This window comes from Nematolebias whitei, chromosome 13 (genome assembly GCF_014905685.2).
Source record: "Nematolebias whitei isolate Nwh7 chromosome 13, NemWhi1, whole genome shotgun sequence".
In the NCBI taxonomy this organism is placed as follows: Eukaryota; Metazoa; Chordata; class Actinopteri; order Cyprinodontiformes; family Rivulidae; genus Nematolebias; species Nematolebias whitei.
The window spans coordinates 9,134,990-9,150,100 of NC_056510.1; the positions used below are offsets into that span (position 1 = coordinate 9,134,990).

General features: G+C 38.6%; 1 protein-coding gene across 1 annotated transcript in view; it reads right to left on the reverse strand.

The window, feature by feature from the left end:
- The window catches only part of slc39a10 (solute carrier family 39 member 10), a 36,828-nt gene extending 29,733 nt beyond the window's left edge, over positions 1-7,095 (reverse strand). The window contains exon 1 of the mRNA XM_037686304.1: positions 7,043-7,095. The gene's annotated coding sequence lies outside the window, so the exon portion shown is untranslated. The remainder of the gene's footprint in view (positions 1-7,042) is intronic.
- Positions 7,096-15,111: the final 8,016 nt, after the last annotated feature.

The following is a 15,111-nucleotide window of genomic DNA, read 5'->3' on the forward strand; positions in this document are numbered from 1 at the left end:
AAGGCATTTCAAGGTGCTTTACAGAATAAAAACAAGTTAGCATGAGCAAGGCAAAACTACCTACACACACACAAAATACATGATTTTTAAGAATTTACAATGACTAAAAGCGTACTAAACGGATACAAATTAATTAGTAAAAAGCAATAGAAAATAAGTGTCTTTAATTTAGATTTAAATACGACCAGATCAGACTCAAGTCTGAGCTCTCAGGCAGTTTGTTCCACATGAGGGGTGAAAAACAATAAAGTAGCTTTACGGTTGGATCTGATTTGTGGAACAACTAACAACACTGTTTGCTGAACTGAGAGGTTGGGGTGGTTCGTTATGTATCCACCTTATTCATGTGGCATGAATACTGCATAAATGATTATGGGTACAACTTCCTGTCAGACACCGGAAGTAGCAGTAAGCATAGGCAAATAATGGTAGCAGTTTATTTGAAAGTAATTTGCATTCAGTTCAGCAAATAAAACACAGTTTTTTGTTTTGTTTACATTTATTTAACAACCATAAAGTTGACTAAAATAGCCTTTGCGACGTTCAGGTACCTGCTGTGCTGTTCGCGGCTGCACCAACAACCAGAGTACCAGACCAAACTAAATCAGCTACAACCAGAGTTGTGAACATGGACCCAAAACAAAAAAAAGAGTGATCCTGTGAAAAGCGGTATAGTTTCCATCACCCATATACAGATGAGGAATTAAGAAGAATGTGACTGAAAAATCTGAACTTGAAGCGGTCACCCAAAACACTGTATATCAGTTAATTTCACTTTGTTGACAAACAGCTGACGGAGGAAAACTTGCATCCTACTTTGTGGCTGGGCTACAACACTGAAGAAGAGACACCGGATCCTCAGGATTGAAAACAGTGTCACAAGAATATCAGGTATGATTTCAAGTGTATGGAGGGCATTATAGCATTATAGTATTTATTTGTCTTTGGTATTACAATTTTCTCTTTTGACAGTTTTTGTTGTTTTCAGGGCTCTTCTTCTAGGCATTCTCCATTTGCCTCCATAGCTACAAACTTGGCACACTTAGCGGTAGCGTTGTTGTAACACGACAACCTTCCGGCTAGACCACAGTGCTCTGAATAGTTTAACAAAGCTTCGAGGCAGATAAATTTGCCTCGAGGATTTTTTGTAATCGAGGTACTCAAATTATTCGAGGAATCGTTTCAGCCCTAAATCATTTAATTTATCTGTATGGTCACCAAAAAAGTAAAGGAGTTCAAGAAAATCGCAACAAAATTAAACTTCTTGTTGATTGTCCATGTGTTGTCTAACACCTTGATCCACAGTATGCATGTGGAGAATATATTTTCTTTTTTACTACAGCTTGATCAAGTGAAGTAAGTTCAAGTTGTTTATTTGTCAAGGTTAACACAAGGTTGACAGTACAATGAAATATTTAGGATGAGAAGAAATTTGCATTTCATTGTACTGTTAACTTTGCATATGACAAATAAACACAACTTGAACTTACTCACTTCACTTTATCAAGCTGGTAGTAGAGGTCTAGATGCGTCTAAACATCATGTAATTTCCAGATTATGAAAACAGGTATATAAAAAGTGACACTAAATGTTACTATTCCTATCAAACCAAGGAGATTTATGGCTCAGAGGGGAAGAATAATCATCCACCAATTAGGAGTTCATCTGTTTGATTTCATATTTCAGCAGGACATGCCATAATATTCTTTGGCAAGACACTGAAGCTCAAAATAACCTTAATCTGTGGCAGCATGATACCTCAAGCGTCCAGCATACTCCATCCGAAGCTAAACAGTCGACTCACGGTCAAGTAGTTGCGGGACACTGGTTTTCGAACACACCTTTCATAGTCCACGAGGCACAGCTCCTGGGAAACCCCTTCTGCAACAGTATAGGTCACTGCATGGGTTTCTTCCCACCAGAGTCTCCACTCCGTTCCTGCATCCATCGTTGGGCTATAAATCTATCATGAAAGCGCCATACTTTTCAGCAGACAGACTCCTCCATACACAATGTCTGCACGATCTCCATCCAGGAGTTTTTAGTCATTTGACTAATTTAGTGTGTTTGGAATCATACAACTGAAAGTCCAGACACACTTCTGCATTGATGTACATGCCGACAAACGTCTGACCAAACACATAGCACTTGGAGCATACGTGTGAGAAAAAGTTTGACCCAGGTCTTGTATCAAGAAGGGGTGAGCAAAGCTGCTCTGAGAACAAAATGTGATATTTGTCATGCAACTACATCAATGAGACACAATATTGCTGCTTTGGACGGAGTATGCAGAGCCCTTTAGTGGTTAGTAATGTTGCCTCAGAGCAAGAAGTCCTGGGTTCAATCTCTGGTTTGGACCTGGGGTCTTTCTGTGTGAAGTTCGAACGTTCTTGTGTTTGCGTGGGTTTTCTCCGGGTACTCTGTTTTCTTCCCACAGTTCAAAAACGTATGTTAAGACAACCTTCAGGTCCAGGCCTAACATGCAAAAGATATTTGTGATTTCAATGGGATTTTCCTGGTTAAATAAAGGTTAATAAATTAACATGTGCATGTGTTTGAATTTCATATAATTTTGAGTTTATTCCCGTTTTAATCTTGTTATTTTTTTTTTCCTTCCTTGTGGGAAACTATTTAATGGGTCAATGGTTTATATTGTTCTCCTTATCTTCTAATATTCAAGCAACTGAATTTTTTATGAGAATATATTGACACTAAAGCCATCCATCTAAATGCAAAAACCAAAGTTTACAGCACTGCTGCAAGCACTTTTACATGATTTTATTACCAAATTCAAGCGATGAGGTGTTGTTAGTAAAAGCCAACATTAAATGCAATCTAAAAAAACCATCCGCACATCACACCAACCAAATCGCTTCAACAGAAAAACCAGAATAAAGTATTTCCAATTTAGCCTTTTTTTATTCACACTAACCAAAACATTTCAAATTACTTCAATGTTCTAATGGTAATCTCCATGCAATTATTATTTACAATACATTTAATTAAACTCCCAATTAGATTAAAGGACAAACAAAACAAAACAAAAAAAGGAAATTATTTGATCGCAATAATTCATGAACTTTTATCCCCATGAAAGCTTTATTAAAATCATATGTCATCATCAACCACAGGAGGAAGTGATTGTTCTATTTAAATTGCAATCAGGCATAAAACAGAATAAATGCATTTCCACCCATTTTCATTCATAATTAGTTTTTTGTTTATAATATGCTTTATAATCAACATTCTTCTTTTAAAACTATTTAGAAAAACAACTAAAATGTTATCTCAATAAAGAAAACAAATACAGCTATTAATAAAGGCACAGGTGATCCATTTTGTGCTGCAGTTTTCTGGTCATTTTATAACGCACATTTATTAATGTGTTTCCCCCCCCCATTTCATTATTTGTTTACTATAAACTAAAACAGACACGAATTCACAAGCTACGTCCCCAAATTCATGCACCTGGTTATACAAAATCAAGACAGAACAGGCTTAAAACACGTATTTTTGCTAAAATACAGAAAGACTCCCACACGTTTTCAAAGCAGCTGTGCAACCGTGTGCGTACAGCTGTTGGTTCACACGCTCAGTGCTTTAAAATCTTCACACTTCTATGATTTTCATACCTCAGAGCTAAAATTTATCCATCACTGACAAACGCACTGACTTGGTGTCATTAGACCCATGCAGGCTGCTGATTTTTTTTAAATCAAAATAATATCAGACTGGAAATATATTTAAAAAAAAATACTAAGCAAGTTATTATTAAGTAAAATTATGAAAATAATATACCGCCATTTATTTTCTCATTTGCACAACTGAGGTCTGTTTCAATTTACTGCGTTTTTACACCAATTATTTTTCTTATTTGACACCACACACAAAGTACAACCAGAAGACCAGAGGTGGTTCACATAATATAAATTCACTCCACAATTTCTTTCAACGGTGTCAAAACTTAAATTTGTTGAATGAAAACTATACTAAAAACCACACTTTACTGAGTTGTGAGACTGCTGAAAACAAAGACTAAAACAATCATCTTGATCAGGGGTCTAGAATAAAATAATCTATTTCATAGTTGGCTGGTTTGTAACATCAGTAGTTTTGATGTTTTAATATGCAAGCTTACAAGAAAAACACTTAAATTAGCACATTTGAATATTAAATATTATACATATTAATCCACTAAAATAATACCCTGATGTATGCTCAATAATCCAAGTAGAAAAATCTAAAAAAGTGAAGTCAGGTCCTCTGGACGGGTTCAACAAACAACAAAAACAAAATTGCAGAAACGTTTTGTCTTTCATCCAAAAGACGAAACGTTTCTACAACTGTTTTTGAAGCCGTCCAGAGGACCTGACTTAACTTTTTCAGACCACTAAAATAACATTTTACAAGCTATGTTGCTCTTCAGTGTTTCCCCTACCATTATACAAGCGGGGCGTCCCGCCCCGTCTACCGCTAAGAAGCTAAGAAGCTAAGAAGCTAAAAGCTAAAGGCAGCCTCTTCCTTCATGTTGAACCCCCACGCTGAACGCACCCCCGCCGATCGAAAACTGTCGGTACAAACAGCGCATGGCTCAGATGTGCATCTGTCTCTCCCCCTCTGTTTTCAATGTGTCAGCTTTCAGGTTTTTTTTAAAACACGTTGCTTTAAGTAGGTAATACAACACTATGAGATCAAAAAGTTTGCCACCTCTGGGCAAAATAAAAAATGATAACTAGCTAATCATTAGTGGGGCACCGATTGCAGTTTTCTGGCTGACTGATTCCGATTTTGGCCAATACTGATTTTGTTTTATAAGCGACACTGTCAGGTGTTATAAGGTCACAATGCACTTTCAATTTTCCAATTTGATTTTATAAAAAAAAAAAAAAACAACATACCCTCGAACAATATCCTAGAAAGAATACGGACTTGTTTTAACTGACCAGGAGGCAGTGCTCTCAAATATAAATGAAGTTTAGCCAATTGTCAAAACTAGAAAAAAAAAAATACTCTGGTAAAATCGGTTTCTCATGCAAGTATCGGCCGATCTCCGATTTACCAAAATTAAGGAAATCGGGCCGATGTATCGGTGCACCCCTACTGATAACTGATGTCATAAGAAGCTACACCCATCTAAACTCAGGTCAGTGAAGAGGACACATTTTAATACAAAACACTTTAAGCTGGGACTTAGACCCTTGGTGTGATTTCTGAATGGACCGAGTCAGCAAGGGCGATCAGTCTACTACCCTTGATGCACCTTTGTGCTGCGAAGCGAGGTAGTAACAGAGCTGAAAACAGTGGCCATGTGAAAAGATAAGCTGGCTTTACGTGTCAGTATTGTGATGTGTCTGTGTGAGCACCCGGTTGTAGAATTAAACCACAAACAAGTTTATTAAAGAGGGATCGATGATAACGCACAGCAATATTGCATTTACTTAAAAAAATTAACCTGAGAGAGAAACACTAAACCGAGTTAATTTATCATGTTTTAAATAAGATACAAATGGTGGTCGGCTCTATCAGGAATTTATGAAGGGACAGAGGCAGCATAGACATACAGGGCTTTAAGGCTATTTCATGGAACTGTTTTGTGAGAACGCATAAATAATCTGTGATCATGAAATCCCCTCCTGTAATGGAGATGATGACATTAGGTACATTTTAGATGTAAAATTAGCATGTCATGTTGCTTCCTTTAAAAAAAAAAAAAAAGCACAGTAACATTTACATCCGTATAATAAGTCTTATGGATAAATGTTAAGCTATCAAGTGTTAAAAGTGTTAAACATCTTCCACCTAATGTAAATTCAATGCAATAGCAAAATAATTTTTTAATTTGTTACATGGTTTATTTGGCATAAAACATTGCTGCACCACAATAGTAAAATTATTAAATTTTATAAACCATAAACTAATTGTTTTATTTAATTTACAGCCTTTTTTAAATTTTGGGACTTCCAGACCTATTTGTGGCCATTTTAGTTACATATTTGCATTTTTTTTGTTTAAAATTTCTAAGATTAGTCATTTCATTTTAGTCTGTGCAAATCAATGAATGCGGTTTTGTGATGGCCACGATGAGTAAAAAAAAATATACATTTGATTAGTTTCAGATTCACATATTTTATTTTGCTGTAAAATGCTATTTTACATGAATGTAGAGAAATCAAGGTGATATTCACAAGTGTCCAGCACTTGAGCCCAAAAAAGGAGGTACCCCATAGGATTTGGAAGCAAAGGCAAATTAAAATAATTTGTCACTTACAAAATATTTTTGCACAAATCTTATTTTAATGTCTGCATGACGTTGATCAAAGTAAACATATGACATAGCTGGTGAAAAATCTGTATGAACTAATATTTTTTTATATAAATAATCATAGTTGATATGGAACTTGCAGTGCCTTCATGAGTTAGTCCCTCAAAATGTCCGCCACCAAGTATGGTGTGCGATCTGTGGGTGTCCCAGCGTGCAGCGTCCTCCCGGTAAGGTGGGAGACACACACAGCAAAAGAGATGCTGCTTCAAGTGAATCTTAGCTCGAAGCAAGTTCGTAAAAAGCGAATCCGTTCAGAGACATGACACTTCCCACCAATAATCCATCCATCCACGAGAAAAGGGGCTGGACGATGCACGTGCTGCGGTAACAGCAAGCTGCGTGATCTCTTCCGCGTCACTGAAGCGTGACTTTAACGCGTAGAAACTACCAACTTTAATCACGAAACCGCATAAACATGCCTCCAGTATCCGATAATGAGCTACCAAGATTGACATTTTTCAGTCAGGCAGCCCTTCTCTTTGTTTTGAGTCATTCCGGCATGCTAACGCTAACCTTTAAAACGGACAATTAAAGCAGCTAACGCGAGCTAGCAGAGGAATCACAGGAAATTAGCTTGCCGTCTACGACGTTTGATGGTCTAAGAGGCTACGTTACAAATAATACGGGCCGTGTTTAAACTCTTAACATGTAACAAGCGTTAACAAGAATCCATGTTGTGGGAGTGAATGAAAACAAATGTTTTTTTTTTTAAATAGTTACCTCACTCGAGTGCCGTGTGCATCTCCTCTCCGCTCGGTACCAAAAAAAAAAAGTCAGTCGACGAAAGGTTAGCTATTCACTAACGTTGTTTACGTACTCTTCGAAAAAGCTTTGAAAGAGTCAGGCACGCACTTTGCGTAGACTTACGGCTGCGTAAGTCTACGCAAAGTGCGCAGTGAAGTAAAGATTTTTTTCCCCCCAGAAAACTTTATTTATAAAAACAGACATTACAAGCATTAAATATTGAGCTGCAAACGTGAAGTAACAATCTTAGCATGTGGTTTGTGAAGATCAAAAGGCATATAAAAAAAACAAGAACAAATATTAGCCAGGGAGATTGAAAATAAAGAAAAAAACAAACAACAAATAACAGGTCTCTTTTGAAAATGAGTCTTCTTGACTCAGTACACGAACTTGTATAAATAAAGGTTAAATGAAGAAAAAAAAAAAAGCGAAATCAGTAATATCAGAAGAAATAAACATTTATGCCATAGCATGTTTGCAATAATCTTAACTATTAAGTTCAAGTCAAGTTCAAGTACGTTTTATTGTCATTTCATCACATGTGGTACATGAGGTGGAACAAAATTGTGTACACTGGGTCTTGTTACATCCAACAATAGCAAAAAGATAAAGTATTAAAGTCAGCCTTGTTAGCAAAGTATCTCATGAACTGGTTAAATTTTAACAAGACTGTCAGAAAATAATTATGGGGCATATACAAACAACTTTTGGATAATTTAAGATGGCCACCACAGCCAACTGACTGTAAGAAAAATTACAAAATGACTATAACTTATCCACTTTTACAGATACTGAGCTAAAATTTCATAGTTGAGCATAATTCCCAACAGCTAGGCTAATCAGAGAGCTACACATTGTACAGTTCAATTCTATTTGTCTGGAAAAATTAAAAAAAAAAAATCCACATGTAAGGAGTGCTCTAGAACGTGTAAAGCATGTTTGAAAGTTAATGGAAGTGCAAGGAGTGTGATTGGAACCTTTTTAAATCATCTAAAAAATGAAATATGGAATCTCGAAATGGAGGCAAGTAATTAATGGACTTTGTTAAAAATACAGAAAATAAATGACACATCATTTTACAACAAGGAAAAAAAGTCTCGAAGTAATTACTGGATGATTACAACTGATTAAAACATGCTAGCTCAATTAAAGTAACCACCACTGCTACTCAAACTCAGCTAAAAAATGTATATTGCAAGCATGTCCAGCACTGTGCGAGGGGCGGGGTACACCCTGGATGGGTCGCAAGTCCATCACAGGGCCACATAGAGACAAACGAGACAAACAACCATTCACTCTCTCACTCACACCTAGGGACAATTTAGAGTTACCAATCAGCCTAACATGCGTGTTTTTGTTCTGTGGGAGGAAACCGGAGTACACGGAGAAAACCCACACATGCACGGAGAGAACATGCAAACTCCACCCAGAAAGGCCTCCGGACTGGGATTTGAGCCGGGGACCTGCTCGCTGAGAGGCAGCAGCTCTACCAGTTGTGCCACCGTGCTGTCTCTAAGATAAGATAATAAGATAATAATAAGATAATCTTAGTCTAAAACCCTGGAATGAAATGAAACAGGCAATATGCAATCCATCCATCCATTATCTTTACCCGTTTATTCCATTTTGGGTCACGGGGGTCGCCGGTGCCCATGTCCAGCAATCACTGTGCGAGGGGCGGGGTACACCCTGGACGCGGGTCGCAAGTCCATCACAGGGACACATAGAGACAAACGAGACAAACAACCATTCACTCTCTCACTCACACCTAGGGACAATTTAGAGTTACCAATCAGCCTAACATGCATGTCTTTGGTCTGTGTGAGGAAACCGGAGTACCCGGAAAAAACCCACGCATGCACGGAGAGAACATGCAAACTCCACCCAGAAAGGCCCCTGGACCGGGGTTTGAACCAAGGACCTGCTCGCTGAGAGGCAGCAGCTCTACCAGTTGTGCCACGGCGCTGCCCAAGTGTTTTACCAAAAAAAAAAAAAAAAAAAAAAAAAAAAAAAACAAGTGTAAAATATTATAAAATACAGAGAAGTTAAAATCAACTCATACAGGGTAGAAAGCCAGGGAACAAAAGTGAGTTTTTAAATGAGACTTAAAAACAGTAAGAGAGGGAGCCTGCCTGACATGCAGTGGTAAGCTATTCCTTTGGGGGAGGGAAGGGAAGTCTGAGATTGTCATCAATGTATGTTCCCATACAATGGCAAAATCAGTTCTCTGCATTTAACCCATCGCACATGAGATACACTCAGATGGAGCAGTGGGCAGCTATGTAGGCACCCGGGGAGCAATTGAGGATTGGATGTCTTGCTCAGAGACACCACAACATGTGGGAATGGCTGGGAGTCGAACCGCGACTTTCTGGTCCCCGGTCGGCTGCCCATCTTCCACCCCATCTCAATGAACCATTTGCTCCAAGGATTTCATCAAGGTGAGATGCTCAGAACGGTCATGTCTGAACAAATTATGAACAAACAATTTGTTCATGTCTGAACAAATTATGTTGCACGGTGCAGAGTATTGAGTGAAACTGACCTTCACATGTGTGTGCAGGTGTGTGACACCAAACACATAGCTAATTGTTGTCAGCCTTGCACCAGCTGGGTCCGTTTCCTAGTTCCCCCCCTCTTCTCCTCCCTTCTTCATGTTTCCCCCTTTATGTCGGCTATCTGTCGTTGGTCACAGGGAGATTAATATCAAGTGATTGGCAGCCATGTTCTCACTCAGCACTCCAGTCATAGAGCCCCGGGGTCTCTGCCAGTCGTAAAGCAGTGGTGGAAGTGCCACTGCGGCTTTCACTGTCATTTAGCCAGTGCCCTGCCTGAGCAGACAGACGATGAATAGTGCCAATGACCACACTGAATTATGAGCTAGACTCAGCCCCGACTATATATATATATATATATATATATATATATATATATACACAAGCCAGCACAGGGAACCATTTCCTGCTGAATTGCCTCTTGCTGGAGATTATCAAGGTAATATTTTCTGCACTGCAACTAAAGTGGTTATGGTCCACAGGCAATCTACCTGGCTGCAGCTTCTGCCCGTGGAGCTTTGGCTGGCGTGAAAGACGAGCTGTTGACTTGTTGTGATTGCCTTTTTTTTTTGTATCACACAGTGGTTAAAAAAAGTGAGGAGATTTTTAATGAGGACATCTAGTGGAATTCGCCACACCTACCCAAGGCCATAGAACGTGGAACAGTGAACCGTACAAAGTAAGAGACACGAGCAAAACTGTGCATTGGAGTCATATATAACCTAAAAAAAACTATATTTAGTGAATTTAATTGAGGTTATTTATCTTGAATGTGTGCTTCTGGTTGGGGAAATGGGCATTAGGGAAATGCAGTCTGGAGCCGATGTGTTGCATGTTCCTGGCTCACAGTTTGCTGAGACGAAGCATTTCTGCCACCACACAGGAGCTCTGTCCTGGAGGGAAGCCAGAGACGGAAGGAAGAAAAGCAAAAAGTGAGGAGAGGGAGAGGACCGACTTGTAACAAGTTTTAAATATCAGCTCATTAGCCACCTGTAGACCCCTGTAATGAGCGCTCATGGATTTTTCATTCCCTTTAATCGGGTGAAGGTTGAAAAAAAGGCGAGCACTCCTGCTTGTTTTCCCCCTCAGGTCTGTTGTACCTGCCAAAGCCATAATACACACACTCCCACACACACCCACACACACTATTCCAATACCACCCACTCCAGCTCATGCACCCTCAATCGATGCGAGCAGGAATGAGTGTCCAACAGGCTCCAGAAACCTGCAGTTGCCCCCCCCCCCCCCCCCCGAACCGTTTGACCAAATTAGTCTTTTCGCAGATTAAACTTTTTTTTTTGTGAAGTGATGTCAGCGTTTGCATATCTTCTTGGAGAAACTCAGCCTGTTTGTATCTAAAGATGTTGCGTACCTAATTTCTGCAGTTTGCAGATCTGCAAGTTAGATCTTGTGATATTAGGGTTACGTGAATGTTTCAATGCAGAAATAGTTCAGTCGTGCATTTGCAGTGTTCATGTAGAAAACAATATTTCTTATGGCAAACCTTATTTACCTTTCATTGGATCCACCAGTGATGTTCTTTGTGCAGAATTTGTTTAGGAACATAAATGAACCTCACATGTTTTAAATACAAAATATCGGCTAATACATTATATTATTAACATAAACTTTTGATAAGCAAAGCACTTTGTCTCGTTAATATTTTGGATTTTATAGTAATGTGAGAATTTGATGCAAAACAATGACATATGTGATTTTTTAGTGTCTTTCCCTGCATCTGTGCTTTCATGTGTATGCATGTTAGCAAAATATTTCTTGAACCAATGTATGCATATCTACAACTGATTAACTTTTGGAGTCTAATTCAAGATGGCTGCCACAGCCCACTCACATTACAGAACACCTAAATGACTATAATTTAGTGAGTTTCACAGACATTGAGCTAATTAGTGGCTTGGTAGTAGCTGAGAGTCATTCACAACATATATGTGTGACTCATTGAAATTGTTCTTATGTCTGCCTGTTATTGAAAGGAGGACAGAAGGCTCCGTACACACTATATTGAAAACATTCAATGACATTCTAATTTTCCTCACAGAGGAAGGAATTTTACATTCTTACAATTTCTTTTCTTATCGGAAAATAAAAGTAAAACAGCGTTGCTCATGCCTCATCTTTCCCTTTTCCACCGTCTTCCAAAGTTGCAGACAGCCAACGGTTCAGCATAACATTTCAAAAGATGATTTCACACACATCCAGATTTTATTACGCTACCCAATCATTATCATAATTTTACGAGTTTTCTGTCACATTTGTTATGGAAACTGGTCGTCTGATGGCCGTATAGTGCCTCTACCCTGACATCCCAAATCTGTTTTTTCCCATGCGCTGCCACAATCCGTCAGCTTAATTTGAGAGATCATGAGCGTACTTAGCCACAAGCATCAACGCAATTATTCAATGAGACGGCCATGTCTCATTCTTCATATGTCACAGAAACGGCATGGAAAGTGCAGGAGGAAGGCATCCTTCCTTTTAAATGCAAACACACGTGAATACCTCAGGAGACATGCAACTATGAGATAGGTTGAAGAAATGTGTCAGGCTTACACTTCCTGAATCAAATGTTTAATACTAAATGACAATTTTTATGCCAGAGTTTTAAACTAAAAGGGTAACAGTAGTTTTGGTCATACATTGAAACTAACATTATGCATGAGCTCATGTGATATTACAAGTTTTTGTGTGCTCTGCTAGCAGTTGAGGTATGTGTTGAGGATAAATCTCAGCTACCACCACTGCAATGTTCAGCTCAATGTTTGTAAAATCCTCTGAGTCGTAGCCATTTTTGTGTTGTCTGAGGTTGACTGGCTGTGGCAACCTTACTGAACTGGGTTGACTCCAAATATCATCATCAATTTGTGTCACACCAGAAAGACAGCTATGTCTGTGCACTGCGGTTGACCTGACAGAGGTGCGCAGATGTCACATTTACCTGACTGTACTGGTGCAGGAAGTTAAAAGATGAAGATTTGGTGACCCTTACCAAGTTGATTTGGTTTTTCCGACACCGGTTCTCTCCCGATTCAGAGCACACCATTCTTTTCTCGGCAGACCACTTCCATTAGTTTTTTCCAGGGTTTCGGGATGGTTGGGTGCACTGTGGTTGTTCCAAACCTTTCCATTGGTTTATTCTGTATCTCCTGTGTGTTTTGTTTATTGGTAGACTCCAAATGTTAATGAATTATAGAAACAGAGCCCATGCTTGAATTTTGAAAGTTTCATAAAGTCTGTCCAGTTGTTCATGAGGTATTTTGCTAACAGACAGGTTGTGTTGACTCCAACAGGTAAGGGCTTGTGCGGTCACTTAGCACTCAGAGTATGAGATCATTGCCAGCTACTACCACACCAAATTGTAGCTTGCTGCTATTTAATATACTGTATTATTTTACGTTATTAGAGTTTAACATATATCTTAGATCATTTAACGTATATCTAGTGTATATCTTAGATCCTTATATACATGTACTGTTTCTTTTTATACTTTATATTTTTGCTATTTTTGGGTGTAACTGGGACCTTGAGTACACAATTTTCTTCCACCTCTTGTACCACATATAATAATAATAATAATAACAACTTTTATTTAACCAGGTTTTGTCCCATTGAGATCAAAATATCTGTTTTATAAGAGACCTGGCCAAGACAGACAGCATACAGAGAGAGGGGAAAAAACACTCAGTAAAAAACACTTAGTTACAACACATAGTCACAATAAACATATACTTAAATAAAACAAACAACTCCATTAAAACAATTGCACTTCTGCAACTTGAGTATGTGTGATGCGTACGACAATAAAGATACTTGAACTTAATATTTGTAAAACCTATTGAGGTATGACCGTCTTGAATTGGAATGACTCCATATCAGCCACGGCTCAGACAATAATAATTTTCTGACTTGTTTTCTCAAAGTCTCACTCACACAACTGCCACATATAAGCCGAGTCATCCTAAACATGCACTTTAACATCTTGCAGTATCACATTGTATCACATATTTTCAAGCTAAAACTTTGGCATTTCATTTAAGAATAATTTAAACTCTTGTATGAAATGCGTTGGGTGATTTGTGTTCCTTAAAAACTGTAATTTCTAAATTCCCTACATTTTTTTTTTTTTTAACAGAGCACCTTTATTTAAAGAGAGCATGACCCGATCGTGTTTTGGAAAATCTCCCAAAGCAAAACAAGCCGGAGACGGTTTGTACTGTAGTTTCCATCCTCGGCAGTAAGCTGGTACTGTATATGCCCTGGGCACACCGTGACTGTTTGTCCTCCAAAAGAAAAGTCTGTTTCACCGAATGAGATATAAAATATATTATAAAATAAAAGAATAACTTGTTTTATAACTCCTCCAGTGTGGAATAGAGTTCCCCAGTGTTTCATGAGATTTGATGACATTTAGATAGGAGGCAAAGGGCTCTCTGTTTGAGTTCTTAATAAAGTTTAAAACTTAAAATGAAAGTAGATAACTTGGAGTTATCCTTTCTAAAGGTCAGGAGAATTTCACAATTACTGAGTATATGTCCAAGTCCCCCGGCAAACAAACACATCCCTCCTACGAATTACAATAAGAACTAAGAATATTTATGGGGAACATTTTATTTCCTCACTTGTTTCTTCAAGTCACTAACGCTCAGGTCTGTTTCTGTCTTATACTCCTGCTTATTACTGGCCAAACCTCTGGAGGAGACAGGACCTTCTCCACTTGTCCATCTCCAGATTTGGACATATCTTGTACAGATGTGGCATTAACGTGGAACATGTTGGTAGACTTTCAAAGAAACTCTTCCCATAGTTCTGGTTTTATCAACAGAAGAGGAGTTCACATGGCGCAACGCGAGCCTTTTTATTTAGAGTGATGAAAACTTTAGTCATTCTTGCCGAATGCATCATCCTAACAAAGGTCACAGCCCTCTTTCTGACATGGTGCTGTCTCAACAATTCTTTGTTGTCTCTTTGAAAGAGGCACAATTCCTTTGAACGTTTGATGAAACAAAAGCAAGTCGGAGACAAGCCACAAATGTGAATAAGAGCATGTCATGGTGTGACGTTTCTGTCAGCGGGGTGATAATGAACTGCGGCCTTCACTGCTGCGTTTGGCACGCTGTCATCTCCAAACAAACTCGTGTAGAAGCTGTTGTGGAGGAAGCATGTGTTCCTTCAGGTATTTACAGGTTGTTATCTCACACACAATGACTACAAGGATGTGGTTTGAGGATGATCTTGCATAAGGTCACACATATTGTCCATTGAAAGTCTGGACCAAAGCAACTGCAACTCCATCACTTCTCATCATATGATGATTAAATTTTTGGCATGAAAGTAGGTGGACGACATGCATTCCTTCAGCGAGTGCAAAACCTTTATTTAAGAATGCTATCCAATGAGTATAGACCACATGGGTCAAACTCAAGGCTCGAGGGCCAAATATGACCTTTGTAAACATCTTATCTGGCCCCCAAG